Source organism: Periplaneta americana, chromosome 3 (genome assembly GCF_040183065.1).
Source record: "Periplaneta americana isolate PAMFEO1 chromosome 3, P.americana_PAMFEO1_priV1, whole genome shotgun sequence".
Classification (NCBI taxonomy): Eukaryota; Metazoa; Arthropoda; class Insecta; order Blattodea; family Blattidae; genus Periplaneta; species Periplaneta americana.
Genome location: NC_091119.1, coordinates 172,868,178 through 172,888,083, shown reverse-complemented (window position 1 = coordinate 172,888,083; position 19,906 = coordinate 172,868,178). Strand labels below are relative to the sequence as shown.

The window sequence follows — 19,906 nt, the reverse complement described above, 5'->3', positions numbered from 1 at the left end:
AGAAAACGGAAAGGAAAATAACAGAACGATAACAAAAACGGAAAAAGAGTAGAAGAGGACGAAGAGGAATGGTAATGAAGAGGACGAAAAGAACGAGAAGAGGTAGAAAACAAACTGCTCTGACGCCACCTCAATCGCAACCAAGCTACGACACACTTTGTAAAATAAAAAGTGGTCATTTCACACAATATAATTTATAGAATTCGGAAGTCATGCATTTTTACAGTCCGAATTTCACACTTGGGGAAAGGTGGTAATTACTTTCGTTTAAACACGGATTAAAGTTCGCATACCGTAAGCTTCAAAATGACGTTCGAATCAATTACACTGGTCCAGTAGGTTGAGCGAATTATATTTTACAGAGCCCATGGGTTTCAGTGTTGGTAATTTGTAACGATTTTCTTTTATTTGAACGCAGAGACACACCGCATTAACTGCTGTTTGGCTCAATGATATCGGTCCAGTCGTTTCCAGGCATTACGGAGAACGCAACAGCGGGGGTTTAAATTCTGGTAAAGTGTAACGGTTTAAGTCTGTTCGAATAAAAAAAAAAACATTTTAAGTAACGTTTCAATAATGAAAATCGATACAAGAATTAAACTTTACACGGATTTCATTTTAACTTCAACTATTCAACTCTACAGTCCTGAACTTTTATCCAAGATTTAATAGGATTAGAATTGCCCTACAGTTAGCGATGGAAAACTAACGGAGTTGCCCACATGCTGCAAACAGACGCGATGGACCTTTCAGAGGAAACTGCGTGGGAGCAAAACCAATATCATTCAATACTGAATGTGAGTTATTTTATAAGGTATCTTCAATAAATGAATGAAACCCGTGTAGCTACTTGCATTTCCATCAATAATGAAAGCGAGAGCTTTTGACGTCAAGAGTCACAACAGCTCACAATGTCCAATTTATATGGGAACACTTACAGCCTACAAGAGATTGGGAACCTTGAAATATCCGGTTTGCGTGTTCACATACTGGTTTAACGCCGTCCTTATACCATCGATTGATTTATTGGTAATTCTTCCGTCTGGGCAAACCTCTGGGCTAATATCTAGACCGCAGGAGGCTTCATTTCAAAACCGAAGTAGTGGAAAATGTGGTGGACAGCCACCGGGGTGGTTTATGAGATAGCAAGCGGAATTTGTGTTCCGGGACTGCGCCCGAACTTGAGTTCGAACCCTGTTTGGACTAAGTGCCCGGTCGGGGTCTTTCTCAGAGTCTCCCCAAAATATAAAGCGAATCCAGATAGTTCCATAACAAATCATCGCAATCACAATATATAATTCGGCCTAACCGAGTAACACAGTTTCTTTGCCGTCCCCCCCCCCCCACCATCAATGTAAAATGCATCGTATCACTGTCCCAGCAGGAATTTCTACCGCGAAAGTTTCAGAAAACAAGAAACCAAATTGAAACTTACAGTTGACACTGGCATCTGATTTTAAGGGGAGAGGATGGTATTTTTTTGGTGAAAAATGAGTAAATAAAAAAAATAATAATAAGTACTCTGTCATATCTGTGGAATGCATAGGATAACATTTTGTGGGTATTTTTGCCCTTATCGGATGTTGAAACGCCATTTTTAAACTTCCTGCGTTATGGATTTTTAAATCATTCGCCAACTTTTATTGTTGTTTCCGGTAAATTAAATTATTTTTTTTTTTTGTTTAAAAATACTCTTTGATATATGTGGAATGCATTGCATAACATTTTGTGGGTATTTGTGCCCTCATCGGATGTTGAGTCGCCATTTTTAAACTTCCTGCGTTATGGATTTTTAAATCACTCGCCCACTTTTATTGTTGTTTCCGGTAAATTAAATTAACAAAAAAAATGTTTGTTTAAAATACTCTTTGATATGTTTGGAATGCATTGCATAACATTTTGTGGGTATTTGTGCCCTCATCGGATGTTGAGATATCATTTTTAAACTTTCTGCGCTATGGATTTTTAAATCACACGCAAACTTTTATCGGTTTCCAGTAACTTCATTTTTTTTTTTTGCTACATTGCCACACAAAAATGGATATAATTTCTGAACTATTAAAGATACATGCATGAAATTTAGAACACATTCTTCAGACTATTAGGAAAAGTTTCTCTGTAATAGAATTTTGTTAATTAATTTCATTTAAAAAATACGTCCTTTTGTTAGCAAGAAAGGAAATCAGAAAATTGTAATTAAATTTTAATTGTTTATTTTACAAACGTAGGGACTAATATCAAAATTCTGTTACAGACAGTTTGTAGAACATGCTTTTGCAAATACATTTCAAAAAAAAAGTTTGAATCTATCTTTAAAAACGGTTCAGATATATCGGTTTTAGTACAATCCTGCATTGGGTATATTTTTCTCAAATTTGGGCACCCAAATAATTTTTTTCAAATATTTATATTTAGTTGAGTTCCTACAGCTATGAGCTCTCTACATACAAAAAATTAATATTTTACACCAAATAGGAAACAAGTTCATAATACCGACAAGGCATGTCACAAAAACGTTCACGTATGAGTATTTCTGACAATAGTAAATATTATTGAACGCCTTGAAAACAGCGCAAATATTAAGGATGTTGCTGGAGAGTTTAAGGTAATATTTGTGTACTTCTTTCTTATTTACTATTGTATTTTATAGACATATATTCTAGAAAATAAAATTAATTTGTATTAACTTGTATCAGATCTACGTTTTATAATGAATTAACAACTCTTAATACCAATTCCCGTATGATAATTTTTTTTACTGTTCATAATATTCCTTGACTTTCATGCTCTACCTAAACATGATGCTTGCCGATTGCAGGGAACTTGTTCAGTATGTTATAATTATCTAAGTAGGTAAATACTGGCTATCTCCTATATCGACGGAGCAGTGTATTTACTCAAATACAACACATATTTTAACGACACTTTAAACTGTGCAAAAAAAAAAAACAAACAAACAAACAAACAAACAAACAAACTTCAAAGTGCGCAATTTAGTTATCTTGTTCAATTTTTGAAAATAGTTTGTGTAAATTTCCATTAAGTTATGCATTATACTCTGCAGTATCTCACAATCATTCTTTTTTTTTAATTCTTCTAGTATGCGTTCTTTAAGCTCTTATGGCGTGACCAGGTGACCCGGGTTCGAATCCCAGTCGGAGCAAGTTACCTGGTTAAGGCTTTTTCGGGGTTTTCCTTCAACCCAATATGAGCAAATTCTGGGTAACTATCGGTGCTGGATTCCGGACTCATTTTACCGGCATTTTTACCTTCATTTCATTGAGACGCTAAATAACCTGAGATGTTGATACGTCGTAAAATAACCCACTTAAAAAAAGCTCATGATATTTGCGGTCGATTATGAAGAACTTCGAACTTTAAATAGCCCCATATACTCAGATCTGGAGATCTTGCTGGCCAAGTTGTGCTCCCTAATCTCGTAATCAGTCGAACAGGAAGCATCGTTTTGGAAATAATAAAACTTTCTCTTGTGGTATGTGCCGCTGCACTACCTGTTGAAAGAGAGAATTAGGTATTTATCCCAAGCCTAAATATTCAACGCCAGAGACTTTTGAGACATCTCACTGCTGAGCGGGTGCAACTTCTTGCCACCAATTTTTTTTTTTTTTTTTTTAGATGAGAAATATTCTACAGAAGAGAAGGGGAACAGTACATTCAATGTACAATTGAAGTGATGTACACATCATTTCTCTCCTGTGTCAAAATGCTTGCTTGCCTTAATAGTATTTTAAAACACGAATCACCAGCAATGAAATTACTCCACAAAATCAATCTTTAATTACTAGCCAAATAAAAAGCGTTGTCCTATCTTTATTATAAAAAACGAAATTTCTCTTTTTACGTCGAGGGTGGAAGAAGTGGTGAGATCGATAGTAAAAGCTGTTAATCTTGGAAGGTTCTGGAATCCAGCGAGGGTTTTTCGTCTCGCTATTCGTTTAGTACGTCTTTGGGGTCGATTTCAAGTGAATGCTGTGTTGTCAACTTGTCGGTTTCATGCCTAGCGGAAAGATTGAGCAGCATGTTCATCTTAAATTTCTTGTGAAATTGAAAAATCTCCAAGGCAGTGCATGAAACTATTAAAGAAGGTGTACGGGGAAAATTTATAATGTTACGTTCACGAGTGTTTGAGCGACACGTAAGATTTAGTGAGGGTCGGGAGGAAGTAAAGATTATGAACATCCGGGTCGCCCTTCGACTACAAGAACTGATGAAAACTTTCAGAAAATCAATGAAATTGTTAATAAAAATTGATGTCTGCGCATCAGAATGATTACAGACAGGGTAGAAATTGACAAAGATGCAGTACGACCATCTTACACGATGCGTTGAACGTGAGAAAGGTCTACGCGAAAGTTCCGGAAAACCTCGCCTAGGAACAAAAGGACAATCGAATACATTAGCTCTGACATCATGCAGTAAATCTAAGATAGCAGCCAGACTTGCTTGAAAAAGTAATCAATCACATGTGATGGAACATGAATTTCCTGTGCTAACCCGAGCAGTATTGGATGAAAATAAATGCAAATAAGACGAAGACCATGGTCATAGGAAGAAAAATAAGGAAGGTAAACTTGCGAATTCTAAATGAGACAGTAGAGCAAGTGGACAGCTTCAAATACTTGAAGTGTGCTATAAGCAGTAATATGAGCTGCTGCCAGTATATCAAAAGGAGGAAAGCAATGGCAAAGGAAGCTTTTTAATAGAAAAAGAAGTATCTTCTGCGGACCTTTGGAAAAAAAAAAACTAAAGAAGAGACTAGTGAAGTTCTTTGCATGGAGTGTGGCATTGTATGCAGCAGAAACATGGACATTACGACGAAGTGAAGAGAAGCGAATAGAAGCATTTGAAATGTGGATATGGAGAAGAATGGAAAGTGTGAAGTGGACAGACAGAATAAGAAGTGAAGCTGTGTTGGAAAGAGTGGGTGGAGAAAGAATGATGCTGAAACTGTCCAGAAAAAGGAAAAGGAATTAGTTGGGTCACTGGCTGAGAAGAAACTGTCTACTGAAGGATGCACTGGAAGGGATGGTGAACGGGAGAAGAGTTCGTGGTAGAAGAAGCTATTAGATGATAGACAACATTAAGATATATAGATCATATGAGGAAACAAAGAGGAAGACCGGAAATAGGAAAATTGGAGAAAGCTGGGTTTGCAGTGAAAGACCTGTCCTTGGACAGAACACTAAATGAAAATGAAATGATCACGAAACAAAGACGCAATGGGTGCACTAGAAGTGTCTCATAATTCCGAGAATGAAGAAGCAAGGATGACCAAGTCGAAACACAAGGCAATACTAATTGCTTTCTTCGGAACCCATGGTATGGCCGTGGTTGAGTGGGTGCCTGAGGGTCAAATAGTTAACCAGCATCAAGGTTTCGACCAGATTGAGAGAACGAGTGAGGAAAAAGCGGCCATATCTATGGAAGAGACTGTGGGTGCTGCATCATTACAATGAATCCATACATGAGTTTCTTTCCGAAGCCGATAAACGTATTCCAGTGCTTAAAAATCTTTCGCATTTTCCAGATGTGGCATCGTGTCTTTTTCCTGTTCCGAACATTGAAAAGTGCCTTGAAGAGAACTCATTTTCGGAGAAAGCGAAAACGGCCGAACAGCTGAAAGGGTTGGGAATTCATGAGCTCTACAACTGCTATTAACCTTTGTACCTTGTTAGGGGTCTTTTGTGACCCCTACTGTAATATAAATTAATTTAATTAGCAGGCACAATTTTTATTCTAGAACTTACAACTTACAGATATACCCTTCTGAACCCTTATTTTAACCCATAAGCAAATAAACGCACTTTAAATACTGATATGTGCGTAGTAATCGCAGAACTTATGACAAGGGGTCAACCTCGAGCGGGTTGTGAAATTTTTCTTTCATACCATGGCATGATTGTGACTATAATAGTATTTAAATTCATTAATATGTCACATCAACGGACGTTTATACGTCACCAACATCGTAAGATGAAGATTACATTTGTAAAGTTTCTTCACACCCATAAGCAGTGCTGACTAGATCAGACGCTATGGACAGTGTACTCTATAACAGAGTCGCCAATATGAAAGGATAATTCCAAGCCTTTGGCGTGAGACGATCTCGATAGCTCAGTGGTAGAGCGCCTGACCGGAGTACAGAAAGTCGTAGGTTCGAATCCCGCTCGAGGTTGTGAAATTTTTCTTTCATACCATGGCATGACTGTGACTATAATAGTATTTAAATTCAAGATTATGTATAATTTACAGGGAGTGATGGAAGAGTAGCCCTACTATATTGCAATAAATGTGTTAACTAATTATCCATTGGAAAAGAGTATAAGACACAGTAGAGTAAATATTATTATCCATGTCTCCTGTGCTACTTAAAACAGCTAATTTTGTTTCCTGAAGTTCTTTGTTTGTCAGTTCGTTTCTCGTCTCATTTCTGTAATTTCTGTGCTGAGTGACAATTAGTATTGTTCACATGTCCTGTAATATGTAAATTGTTTACTTTTTTATAACCTGCGCATACTGTAGTAATTTTACATGTAATATCACAAAAAAAAAACTATGCAATATATTGTCAACTGATTCTTCAGTGAGATAACACTGATCAAGAGAAACAAGAAATGCTAAGGCGACAAAAACTATCATTGTTCCTTAATATTTGAGGAGAAAAATTCGCTCCGGCGCCGGGGATCGAACCCGGGTCCTTGGTTATACGTACCAAGCGCTCTAACCACTGAGCTACGCCGAATTCAATCCACAGCATAGGTTCGATCTCCGGCGCCGGAGCGAATTTTTCTCCTCAAATATTAAGTGTCAATATTACAGATAAATTCTGTAGGACAAATTAATATATCTATAATATCCTTGTTCCGTCTAATATTTATGCTAGTTAATTTTGCTTCTTGAAAATATGTAAGTAAATAAATAAATCAAATAAGAAAATAATAGACTAAAAAACTATAACAAAAATAATAAGAAATGACGTATTTTTATATTTCATCTATTATTTGCATGCTTGACGTTAGTAAAAATGCATAATTATGTTGGGGTCATAAACGACCCCAAACAGGGTTTACGTAATTCTGGAGGAAACAGGATACAAATGGAAGACACTAATACAGTGGAGTATGGATGGGGAAGAAGAGTACAATTAATCAGGATCATTGGACCTAAAGCTTGAAAGAAAAATAAGCCAAAGTTAATTTTTAAGATTCTGCAATAAATCGAATCTCTAGTATTAGTCTCGTTTTCAAATACCCACACCTCGTATTTTATAATAATTGAGATACCTCCCCCCGGAATAAGGGTATGAGGTACATTGTTTCCCTATGTACTTAGGTCTTTACTCCGGGGGGTATCCAATTATATTGATATTATAATACTATATAAATTCCACAACGGTAGTTGTCCTTCAATAAGGGTTGCTAAAAGACAAAGCATACTAAAGAAATAAAATAACAAATAAAAAGTGTATTATCAATACTATTGGTTTCAAAAGGAAGCTACCCTTGAGAAGATAAGTTCATTCAATAATTAATAATCAGATACAATATAAAGTAATTTAGGTGTACAGGTGATTACGTAAAACGTGAACAGAATATTTCAATGCGTGTACAGCAATAATTTTCAGTTTTTAAAGGAATTCCAAAAGATAAAATATTCAACTAAGAATTTTGGAATTGCTCCACTTGCTCCAAACAATAATCCAAAGACTTCAATCTGTCCTTGTATATAATAATCCCTGAAGTATTCAATAGTAGGCTGATAGATGGTCTTCTTTTCTTCGTGTACTGCTACAGATTGTTCAACTGCAGTTTCAAATCGTATGACAAACTTCAGAGTTCCAATTGCTTACATTCCTGTTATCAGAAAAGGTAAATTTTTATTAATACGATTTATTACGTGAACCTATGTCTATATAGTAGCATCTGTAGCCTACAGATTAACACATTTTTCACTCTAAATCGGTCTTTTTATTAACTTCTCCAAATATGTTCTCTGCGTAATATCATTCAACTTTCGATCAATAGACCATTTATGTATGGGCTATACAGAACTGATGAAAAAGCTTTGTTTAACACATTTATGTTGACCTCGTACATCAGATTAGATTGCAGCTTAAATCTGGTCTGTAGGCATACTGCTGCGCGTGAAACACGAAACTGTGCTTTCTACAACCTCCCTCACACTCTCTGCACTGTTTCTCCCTTTTTTTGCGCTTACTTCATTTTACAGTTTGTTCGAAATTTCCATTATGATTGGTCTACAGTAGCTCTAGATGAGATTCAATGACAATTATGACGTATTTCACTTCACCGGCGTCGGTATATCTCAAATTAGTAGTAAGAAATTAGTTTGTATTTACATGGACATACTGTATATGTATATTATAGGTGTTACTTTAGTTAACCCTTAAATTCACAAAGTATCCCCCTATAGGATACAACAGGTTAATACATGCTACAATTTTAATAGAATAAAAAAAACTGGTAGGAAAATTAAATAACCAAAATTACACAATACTATAATATTGTACAACAAATAAAATATGGGCATTGCGATAGTTGTTTCTACTAGGTTTATAATTTTATAAACAGCTTCCCCAATGACGGGACTGCCTCACTGGACAAAGCATAATAAACATATTGAGTGAAAAAAAAAAGACCATAAAAGAGAAAGGAGGGGAACGAACAAAAGGGAAAAGTAAGTACTGGAAAGATAATAGCATGCATAACAGGCCTAAACATAGTAAACAAACAGATTAGATATTCGAGCAAGATTCTCCCTTTTTAAGAAACAAAGTACAGATGGTATTTTAAAATGGCAAGTGATCCTCTGATAGCGGCAAGGGAAACATCACGAATGAAGTCGTTGTTCAGCTGGAACTTCTTGCAGAAACTGGCAAAGAGGCGAGGTATTGTGCCCCTAGCGCCAACCATTAGCCCAACTACTTCAATGGAGGTGAGGTGATATTTCTCCAAATAGAATGGAACTGTGGGCTATTAATTCTGCATTTTTCTGCGTGGACGTCAGCGGGCTGTTGTTCCTGTGCCTCGAACCTGACTGTCGGGTCGATAATGTAGGCGGATGTAGAGCCTGGTGGAATGGCAAGCATGTCAATTCGCCGACAGGATCCCTCTTGAGAGATGCCATGGACTTCTTAGTGCACAGTGAGGTCTTTCTTCCTCAAGGCTTCGGCAATCATGGACCTGATTCTGTGATGTCTAGAGTTCCGCAGTGTCTCGCTGAAAGAACAGGCACCCAAAACGTGGCCAAGAGTTTCAATCTCACTGACGCAACGACGACAGTGGTTTCCGTCTCGGGACCTTCCTGGTATAGCACGCAGCGGACAAACATTAGCTGTCATTTTAAGAGCTTGTTTCCATTCACTGCTAGTGAGGCGATCAGGTTGTCGGATCCATTTATTGGCGGGAGTGAACTCCTTATAGAGGATGACGCCTTTCCCTTTCTGATTTAAAGAGTACCAAGATTGACACGGTTTAATAAACTAGTGTGAGAAATGAAGTTTTGCCAATTTAAGGGTTAACGACATTTTATAACTTGTAACAACTCTAGATTGCTCCAAGGGAGCAGATGTTCCGTAAGTTGTCAATAAATTATCAAAAAAGGTTTGTGGAAACTGACTTATGTCACTTTTCCCAAGCACTGCAGATTTATTGCTGATAGATATATGTAAAATAACATATGCTTTTCATATTCTTCCAATTATTTTGAGAAAAAATATTTACCCTTTTAGGTGTTAATTTTTCAATTTTTTTACAACTCATCACATCCTCAACACATCGTGATCTGAATACTTTCAATAGCAGAAGAAAGCATATGCGTCAGTTTACTTCACATGCTTTTGTGGACTTCTGTGCAAAATTTCACCCACATTGGAGAAAAACTGCATTCATAAGAGTATTTTGAATGTTACTAAATGTTCAAAATTGTAAAATCGAGAAAACGAGTATCAAAGTAGCCTACAGCATGTATATGACAAACATCGATATTCTTCCTTCCTATAGAGGACTACTACACACATTTTTCTCCTACATAACAGTGCAAAATATGAATGAAAAGTAAAATTAGCTAGAATGAAGAACAAAGTCTGTGACAATGATAGCCGAGTGTCAGTTTAAAGGGCTGCAGCTCCACAGCCGCGCTGGTCTCTTTAAATTGGTCCAGAGAGGCTTTGAATTGTCAGAGGGCCAAAATAGGCACAGATTTATAGAAACATTATTTTATTTTTCAGAGTTAAGTAAAATAATAATAATAATAATAATAATAATAATAATAATAATGATTTATTTTAGCTGACAGAGTTAAGGCCGTAAGGCCTTCCCTTCCACTCAACCAGCAAAAAGTATACATACATATATATGAACTTACAAAGAATTCAACAATTTAATTTAGATAAGAGTTACATGTATACAATTGTTATTTACGAATTAAACAACAAAATACTATGAACTATTAATTAAACACTGAAATACGAACTGTGTAGCAGAATTAAGCTAACATACATAGGATGTTAATATATTTCAAATAATGGATTCGGAACACCTCAAAATCTGTGCTTCAGTGGCTGGTCATGATAATATCATTGAAAAATAATGGAGTGCAAGGGTTCAAATGACTTTATTGTCAAACGCCTGACATTAGAAAACAACAACAACAATGTAGTCAGTGATAGTTTAAGTCAGTATGATTGGAGTGAAATATTAAGAAGGTTATCTTTTAAGCTGTATTTAAAAGTGTTTACTATCTTGCAGCCCATAATACTTTGTGACAAGGAATTCCATTGTCGCGAGGTGCATACTGTAAAAGATGATGAATAACAAGATGTTCTATGAAGAGGTATACTTAGCGTGCCACAGATAAGTGATCTGGTATTTACGTCGTGGTTAGATTGTAGATAAGAGAAACGAGACGAAAGGTAATTTGGTTTTGAAGTGTGCAGAATTCGAAAGAGTAAAGACAAAGGGAAAAGTTGAGACGGTGTCGGGTGGAGTTCCCGGGTAGCTCAGTTGGTAGAGCGCTGGTACGTTCAACAAGAGGTCCCGGGATCGATACCCGTCCCCTGAACAATTTTTCCCTTGAAATTATTCAAATCTGCTTTACAGGGGGCTTTACCTGAAAGACTAGATTTGCATAATATATACGTCACTGTGTACGTTAACAGAAAAACCACAATTCCAAGTCACACAGAGATTGTGTGCACTCGATGTGGGTTTCTGGCGTTTCGTCAGCCCACGCGAGTTGTGTGGATATAAAAAAGGGAAAAGTTGAGACGGTGTCGGGTGGAGTTCCCGGGTAGCTCAGTTGGTAGAGCGCTGGTATGTTCAACCAGAGGTCCCGGGATCGATACCCGGCCCCTGAACAATTTTTCCCTTCAAATTATTCAAAGAGTATAAAGTTGTAAAATGTGGAGAGAAATGATATTTAAAGAATCATAAAAAAAGCTGCTCATTTTAAAAGTGCAGCACAGCAAAATAAGTGAAAATATTAATTGACATATTATTTAATATTAGTTCGTTTTATAGTGTCTATTTTAAGTGCTTATTTTGAATGTTTCAGTGCACTTCGCTTATTTTTTACCGTTTTAAGCACCTACATGTCCGAGTTCTAGTAATTTGATAGCGACAATGAATTATATGACACTCTTACAACGAAATCTCTTTCAGTGGCCCAGAATTACGCCAGTAATAAAACTAAATTTATTCGTCACTATCTCGTCGTCAGCAAAATTTAACGATCCGTACTTGAAACTTAAAGAAATTAACAGCAACTGTTTCACCCGATAAAGAATCAAATTATCGTAATAATTAGCTATCCTAGTTTGAATGGCGTATCATACAACCAAGCATCAAGAGCTACTGATATACTGTTATTACTACACACATACAACGCTTCAAACTGTTGATATGTTTGCAACTTCCAATACAGGAATAAAGCGTCAACTCACAATAGACGGATACATTTACAATCAATCATGATACGGCATTTAATTTGCAGCTATATAATAGGACACGAACTGAAAACACGGAATCTATACGAAATAATCTCAACAGCTTGGATAAAAACCTTTTCAAACTTTTGTTTCGTTGCTGGAAAAATTTAGAAATACACGCGTACTTATCAATGATCATGGATTCAACTCCGAAGTTTTCGAGCGTATTGCGTTTGTCACGCCTTAATTCCAATAGCCACATGCTCCTGACTGTGGCACGAATGGAAGCAACATTACGGCTTTTTTGGGAAAATACAAAATATTATGGATTATAACACGACTTTTCAAGTTACATAATTGCGCTCGCTCTTGGTAAAACAGATGACACATCAAACAAATGAGATCGTTGACGTGCTTAGCGTTTGAGATCGTTTTGAATACGATAAGCGTTTTCATGAAATTTAATCCGTATTGAATACGATCCGATCCCACTTTTAGGTGTATCGACAATAAGACTCAGATCGCTTTGAATCTCCGCTTACATTGAAGTTTCAATACGGTAAACGTATTCAAATCGATTGGAATACTGCCTGAAAACGTAGTATACAGGGTGGAAGTAAAATAACCTTGCAGATTTTCAGAGCGAATAGCTAATGTACGTAACAAAAATCTGTAATACGATATTGGTGGAAAATGAAGTTTTTTTTTTTTTCAGAAAGAAATGTTTAACACCCCTTATTCGGTAACTATTGCCAGTAAAATCGTGATTTTTATCCATATCGATAGAAAATCTAACAAAGTATCATTTATCGCACGTTAGTGCGACCGTTAATGGAATACGGAACTACATGTTGGGATCCCTATAGAATATATCAGATAAATTCCTTAGAAAGAATCCAGTATAGGGCAGCTAAATTTATTAAAGGTAAAAGAGAAGATGGAAACGATACGATAAAAGAACTTAAATGGGAAACTTTGGAAAACAGACGTAGGAAAACTAGAATAACATCATTGTATAGAGCACATCTAGGTCAGAAAGCATGGGTAGACATAACGGCTCGGTTAGAAAAGCCAACGTACTATGGTAGGAACGATCATGATTTTAAAAATCAAATGTAGGAAACAGAAAACGGATGTAGGTAAATTCTCATTTTTAAATAGAACTATAAATGATTGGAATGACCTACCTGCAGCGGTCTTTGAGGACTGTCTTTCCTTAAGGAGATTCAAGAATAACTTAAAAAGTTGTGTATAAAGTGCAAATTAAAATTAAGGTGACATTTAACATTTAATTTTTTAAGGTGACATGTATTAATTTAGCCTAACGAGTTATTTCCTTGGTTTGAATTGTAAATTGTTTAAAAATAGCGTGTAAGATGGCCTTAGACTAGAAATGTTTAGCTTAAATGTAGTTCTGTTCACAAGTATGCATAAGGGTGTAATTATTTGACTTACTTGAACTGTTGTATCAGTGATAATTTATAGCGTCAATGAAATGTGTTCTAGTGTCAGTGAAATGTGTTATAGTGTCAGTGAAATGTATCCTAAAGTATCAGTGAAATGCGTCATAGTGCCACTACAATGAGTGAGATGAGAGTAAAGTGAAAGATTATTGAAACTTATGTAGGGCCTATACATATGTAGGTTAATTGTAAAATTAGGTATTTTATGTTTTATTATTAATTGTAATTATTGTGTTAAATTGTATTGTGTATTCTTATTGTATTGTGTATTGTATAATTGTACTGTGTATTGTTTATATTGTGTACACCTCTGCCATCGGGTGCTTGCCCACTTGCAGTGTAAATAATTAATACATACATACATCGCGCCGACGTATTTCAACAGCGTGGACGGTTTTCGTGTAAATTTAATTTAAAATCCATCAATTTCAAGCCACTGAATGATGCAAATAGACTGCAACATCGTAACCAGAGTAGCTCAATTAGATAGCCATAACTTACATCTGTATTACGAGAAGACAGAAGAGTGTTAGCAGCGATGTTGCCAGACTGCTTAAAGTTCCAACTTAATTTTCTATTTAACCGTGCACCTAATCACAAAACTTAATATAGGTTTTCTACATTTAAGTGTACCTTATCGTCCTTTTCAATCTGCAGGGTCATTTCACTTCCACCCTGTATATTTCGAGGCGCGCCCAAATTGACCAAATATCATTGTTGATCAATGACAATAATAATGCTGTTGCTACCTATAATTTAACATTGGTAGCTCAAAAAACATTAGTAAAGTTCTCAGTTTTCACATTATAAAATAAAAAAAGTACAGATTTTACAAAATTATACGAAGTTTTACCAAAAGATCAACTGTACGTACCAGCACACAGCCCATTTGTAATTGTGCCAATTCCGCACATCACCATCATCATCATCATCATCATCATCATCATCTCTGCACTACAGCCACACATGGGCCTTGGCATCCTGAACAATTCTTTTCCATGTTTGTCTTTCCTGTGCCTTCCTCCTCCAATTTCTCACTCCCAATGCCACCAAGTCATCTGTCACGCCATCAAACCATCCGAGCTTAGGTCTTCCCTTTTTCCTTATCCCTCCAGTTTCATTAAAAAGCAGCTTTTTGGCTATTTCGTCTTCGCTCATTCCCATGAGATGAAACAAGCCATCTTACCTGTTCTGCTTTTATAATCGCCATTATATCCGGTTCTTCATATAACTGATATAATTCCCGATTAAACCTTCTTCTCCATATTCCTCCCTCATTAATCGCTCCATATATTCTTCTTAAGATCTTTCTTTCGAAAGTTCCCAGAGAATTTTCCTCTCTTTTTGTCAGGGTCCAAGTCTCCGCTCCATAAATCAACACCGGTCTTATCATTGTTTTATAAATTTTAGTTTTAATCGTACAAGGAACATTCTTTGCTTTTAATATATTTGCTAATCCAAAATAGCTCTTATTGGCTCCTATTAATCTAGCTCCTATTTCACTATCTATGGTATTGTTTTCTGTTATTACTGATCCCAAATATTTAAAAGACTTGCCCCTCTCAAACGTAAATTCCTGTATCTTAAGCTCATTTGGTATTGATATTCTAGAATACCCACTAAACATATATTTTGTTTTCTACCAATTCCGCACAACTGTACCAAAAGTGGCAACTCTGATTGATTCAGAAATGGTAACTGTTTTTTTTGTCCCGCAAATAGTTGTTAACTCTCCGAAGACAGGTCTGAACCTCATAACTCATAAGTGACACCATAAGGCAGCTAAGCCAGGAGATAATGGAGTAGGGCTAGGAGATGTGCCCACTTAAACGTTTCAAGTCAGAAATGATTTTGTTGACTTAAAACTGAGATAATTAGATATTTACACACATCACTACTTGGGTAAGTCATCTGAAGCAGATGTTTACAACTGCGAAGTACATATGGGCGATGTTAGCAACAATTTGAAAAAGCAAATGTTTTATGAAGCGTGACAGCGGGCAAAGGCGCTTGAGAAAACATAATAGCCCACAACTACGGTGAGATGCAATCACGGAACCCAGTGAATACGACATGCTCTGCTATCCACTACAAAGCGAGGATCGATTTAATTGGAAAGGGGTCAGGAATTTCCCTCAAGTATTTGAAGCATCTAACAAGACTTTAACTGCAAGGGTTCACCGTTCACTGAAACGCATGTTGGTTGAATAAATGGACAACCTTAAAAAAATCGCTCCCCTCTTATGATCAAGAAATGATTGAAAAAACCGATATAGACTGTAGACATACTTTTAATTTTAACTAGTGTAGGATTGCATACAACAACACCAATATAAAATCTGCTTATTATATGGAACTCATAACCAATTATCGCTAGCAACACTTTTCCGTTTTGACGTAACATCTCTGAGAGTTCCATGTTACGTTTACTGCTGTGGAGTAACGGTTAGTCTGCATAATCGTGAAACTAGCGGCTCTCGGTTTAAATCCTAATGGGGACAAATTACCTGGTTGAGATTTTTTCTGGGTTATCTCTCAACCCATTAAGCGCACCTTTCGGCGTTGGACCCTGGACTCATTTCGTTGGCATTATCACCATCTCATTCAGACGCTAGATAACCACAGCAGTTAATAAAGCGTTGTAAAATAACCAATTAAAAAAGTTCCATGTGATCAGATTGTTGAAATTCAGAGATAAGCGTAGTTCAACACGATAGAACATGTAAGGTGCTATGCATAGACATTTCGCTAGCCCACGCTATGAGCGTGCTAAACTAGCACAGATTACTTGTACAGGATTCATATCATATCATATCATATCGCTAACACTGGTTTATGAATACGAAAAACGTTAGTTCACTGATCATCCACCGGAAGCCCGCGCTAAGAATGTTTATGAATATGGCCCGTAATGTCCAATTTTTACTCGTACGAGATAACCCCTGGCGTAAGCAACCCGCAGCGCATATTCTTTAAGATCGTTTTTCCTATTTTATATGGAAAGTTATTCACCTTAGCAGAGCACGATTGACGTGCAATATCTCCTGGTTCTACACCCATGCGATAGAAAGAGTAGCATCAACAATATATTTTCTCTTTTTTCTCGCATTGTCGCCAAGCGTACTTTCATAGCATTAACTGGCAACTTAATAACCGATTGACATTAATGGAATAGCAAGCAGTCTTCGCTTATTTCGTGTACGTTTAAACATATCTTTCTCAACCTGTAGACCTATGCTTTGTAGGAGTTTAAGTATCTCTTGTGCATCAGGCATCTGTGAGTTTACAAATAACTTTTACTTGTACAATTATCAAGCTCGCTAAAGTTGTACGAAATTGCATACCTTCAATCGAAAACCAGACATCGCGACAATTTATAACAGTGCATACAATTCCTTCACTACCACCGACAACGTTGTCGTCTTACTGCAGTGAATTAGAACGCAAATCTAGCTGGACAAAATTAACTTCTCTCTTAAAATTTTGTTTAATCACCACCACCACTACCACCGCTACCGCCACCAACGTTGTCTTATTGCTATGGCGCGTGGTGGATCAGAACGCAAATCTAGTTACACAAAATTAACTACTTTCTGAATAGATTTTTAAAGTAAACTTTGTAGGCCTACACAAGTTCCAGGTAGCACATATATTTTCGGTCTTACTAAAAAAACCGTGTACAATTTTTACACGAGACTTACGCAGAGTTCGGACAGAAAACGTCAGCTCCTGCAGCAATGTTGCTATTTCGCATTCTCTTTCGAAGTCAGATACGTCTTACACGTGATTATTTATCATTCGGGACCGGATTTTTATGTAATTACATATTATATTCCTTTCAACCTAACCGTATATAAATAACAAATCTTTGCTAATCTTGTAATTACCATTAATATATTTAAATTTGATACTACATATTTTTACATATTCACCCCACATTACATACAGTATTATGGCATAGTATTATATAAATCTACATATTTAGGAGTTTTATTCATTTTTACTTCTCTGAAAGGGGGGGGGGACTTCTGCTGTGGAAGTTTACAATTTGAAATACACAGATTTACCTACCCAAGAAAGAATATATTTCGTGATGAAACATAACGTCCTTAGTTCCGGGAAGTAATAGAGGCACTCACACCATACCGCCCTCTGTAAATATGAGTGAACAAAAGGCAACCACTCTCATACAACTACCTTGTATTGTAAAAATCACTCAGAAAGTAGCGTTGCCTTCATGCGGTGGAGGACGACATGATTTTTCTCGAAACTATAATTGTTCTCCACACGTCTTAACAAGCCGTTCCCATGCAATTTGCAATCTTACCCACTCTCTTCCTAATTCTTCCAGGGAAAATCCGTGTCAAGTCTGACATGAGACTTTCAGGTTATTGCTTGACCTCTTTATTTCGTATACCTATACGGAAATGAGATTTTCCGAGCAATTAGAAAGTATGGTTCTCGGCTGGAATAATCCTACCCTTCTGAACAAGACAGGAATATCACTTTTCAAACAACAGTTTGTAAATGCCTATAGTTTGAGGTTTTAATAGATACTTGTCTCTTACACGAAATGAATGTGCTCCACATCTCTTATTTTCTCCTAATCCAGTAAAGCGAAACAGTGCTTGCAGTACTGTTGTGTCATTCATTTCACTCAGTTATCTAGTTTTAGTACTAACAGTACCTATAAAGTGCGAGTTTATCTACAGCTTTTAACTATCTAAAATGGCCCCCTGTATCTTCAACCCTAACGACAAAAATAAAATCATGGATTGCGATGGACGAAGCTTTCACTACAGATGGAAAAATAGTGATGTGTCAAGTGTGCGGTAAAAAAGTCGGGTGCTCTATGAACTCACAACTGGAGAGTCTTCCCTATCCTATACTTACTTACTTACTTACAATTGGCTTTCAAGGAACCCGAAGGTTCATTGCCGCCCTCACATAAGCCCGCCAGCGGTCCCTATCTTGTGCAAGATTAATCCAGTCTCTATCATCATACCCCACCTCCCTCAAATCCATTTTAATATTATCCTCTCATCTACGTCTCGGCCTCCCTAAAGGTCTTTTTCCCTCCGGTCTCCCAACTAACACTCTATATGCATTTCTGGATTCGCCCATACGTGCTACATGCCCTGCCCATCTCAAACGTCTGGATTTAATGTTCCTAATTATGTCAGGTGAAGAATACAATGCGTGCAGTTCTGTGTTGTGTAACTTTCTCCATTCTCCTGTAACTTCATCCCGCTTAGCCCCAAATATTTTCCTAAGCACCTTATTCTCAAACACCCTGAACCTATGTTCCTCTCTCAGAGTGAGAGTCCAAGTTTCACAACCATACAAAAGAACCGGTAATATAACTGTTTTATAAATTCTAACTTTCAGATTTTTGGACAGCAGACTGGATGATAAGAGCTTCTCAACCGAATAATAACACGCATTTCCCATATTTATTCTGCGTTTAATTTCCTCCCGAGTGTCATTTATATTTGTTACTGTTGCTCCAAGATATTTGAATTTTTCCACCTCTTCGAAGGATAAATCTCCAATTTTTATATTTCCATTTCGTACAATATTCTGGTCACGAGACATAATCATATACTTTGTCTTTTCGGGATTTACTTCCAAACCGATCGCTCTACTTGCTTCAAGTAAAATTTCCGTGTTTTCCCTAATCGTTTGTGTATTGTCTCCTAACATATTCACGTCATCCGCATAGACAAGAAGCTGATGTAACCCGTTCAATTCCAAACCCTGCCTGTTATCCTGAACTTTCCTAATGGCATATTCTAGCGCGAAGTTAAAAAGTAAAGGTGATAGTGCATCCCCCTGCTTTAGCCCGCAGTGAATTGGAAAAGCATCAGATAGAAACTGACCTACACGGACTCTGCTGTATGTTTCACTGAGACACATTTTAATTAATCGAACTAGTTTCTTGGGAATACCAAATTCAATAAGAATATCATATAATACTTCCCTCTTAACCGAGTCATATGCCTTCTTGAAATCTATGAATAACTGATGTACTGTACCCTTATACTCCCATTTTTTCTGCATTATCTGTCGAATACAAAAAATCTGATCAATAGTCGATCTATTACGCCGAAAACCGCACTGATGATCCCCAATAATGTCATCTACGTACGGAGTTAATCTTCTCAAAAGAATTATACCTGCCAGATATTGAAATTAAACATTTTCATGATTTTACATATTTTGATACATATTCAGCTTATTTTTCCTACATAAATATGTACATATTTCACACCTTGATATTACATAAAAATCCGGTCCCTATTTATCATTAAATAAAGTTTTCATGTCAGCACTCTTTCCTCGATTTACTAATATGCTTAACGTATACAAAATGTTTTAATTTATTAAAAAGTGCGAAAAGTTCTCCTTAAAATAATAATAATAATAATAATAATAATAATGATGATAATAATAATAATAATAATAATAATAATAA

At 36.5% G+C, this 19,906-nt stretch overlaps 1 protein-coding gene and 1 non-coding gene across 4 annotated transcripts in view; both read right to left on the bottom strand.

Moving 5' to 3' along the window:
* Positions 1-19,906, bottom strand: part of LOC138696838 (KH domain-containing, RNA-binding, signal transduction-associated protein 2-like) — a 638,287-nt gene that overhangs the window by 85,805 nt on the left and 532,576 nt on the right. The gene's annotated exons all lie outside the window — the stretch shown is intronic.
* On the bottom strand, positions 6,691-6,763 carry TRNAT-CGU (transfer RNA threonine (anticodon CGU)). Its single transcript has one exon. It is a non-coding gene; the product is annotated as a tRNA-Thr (tRNA).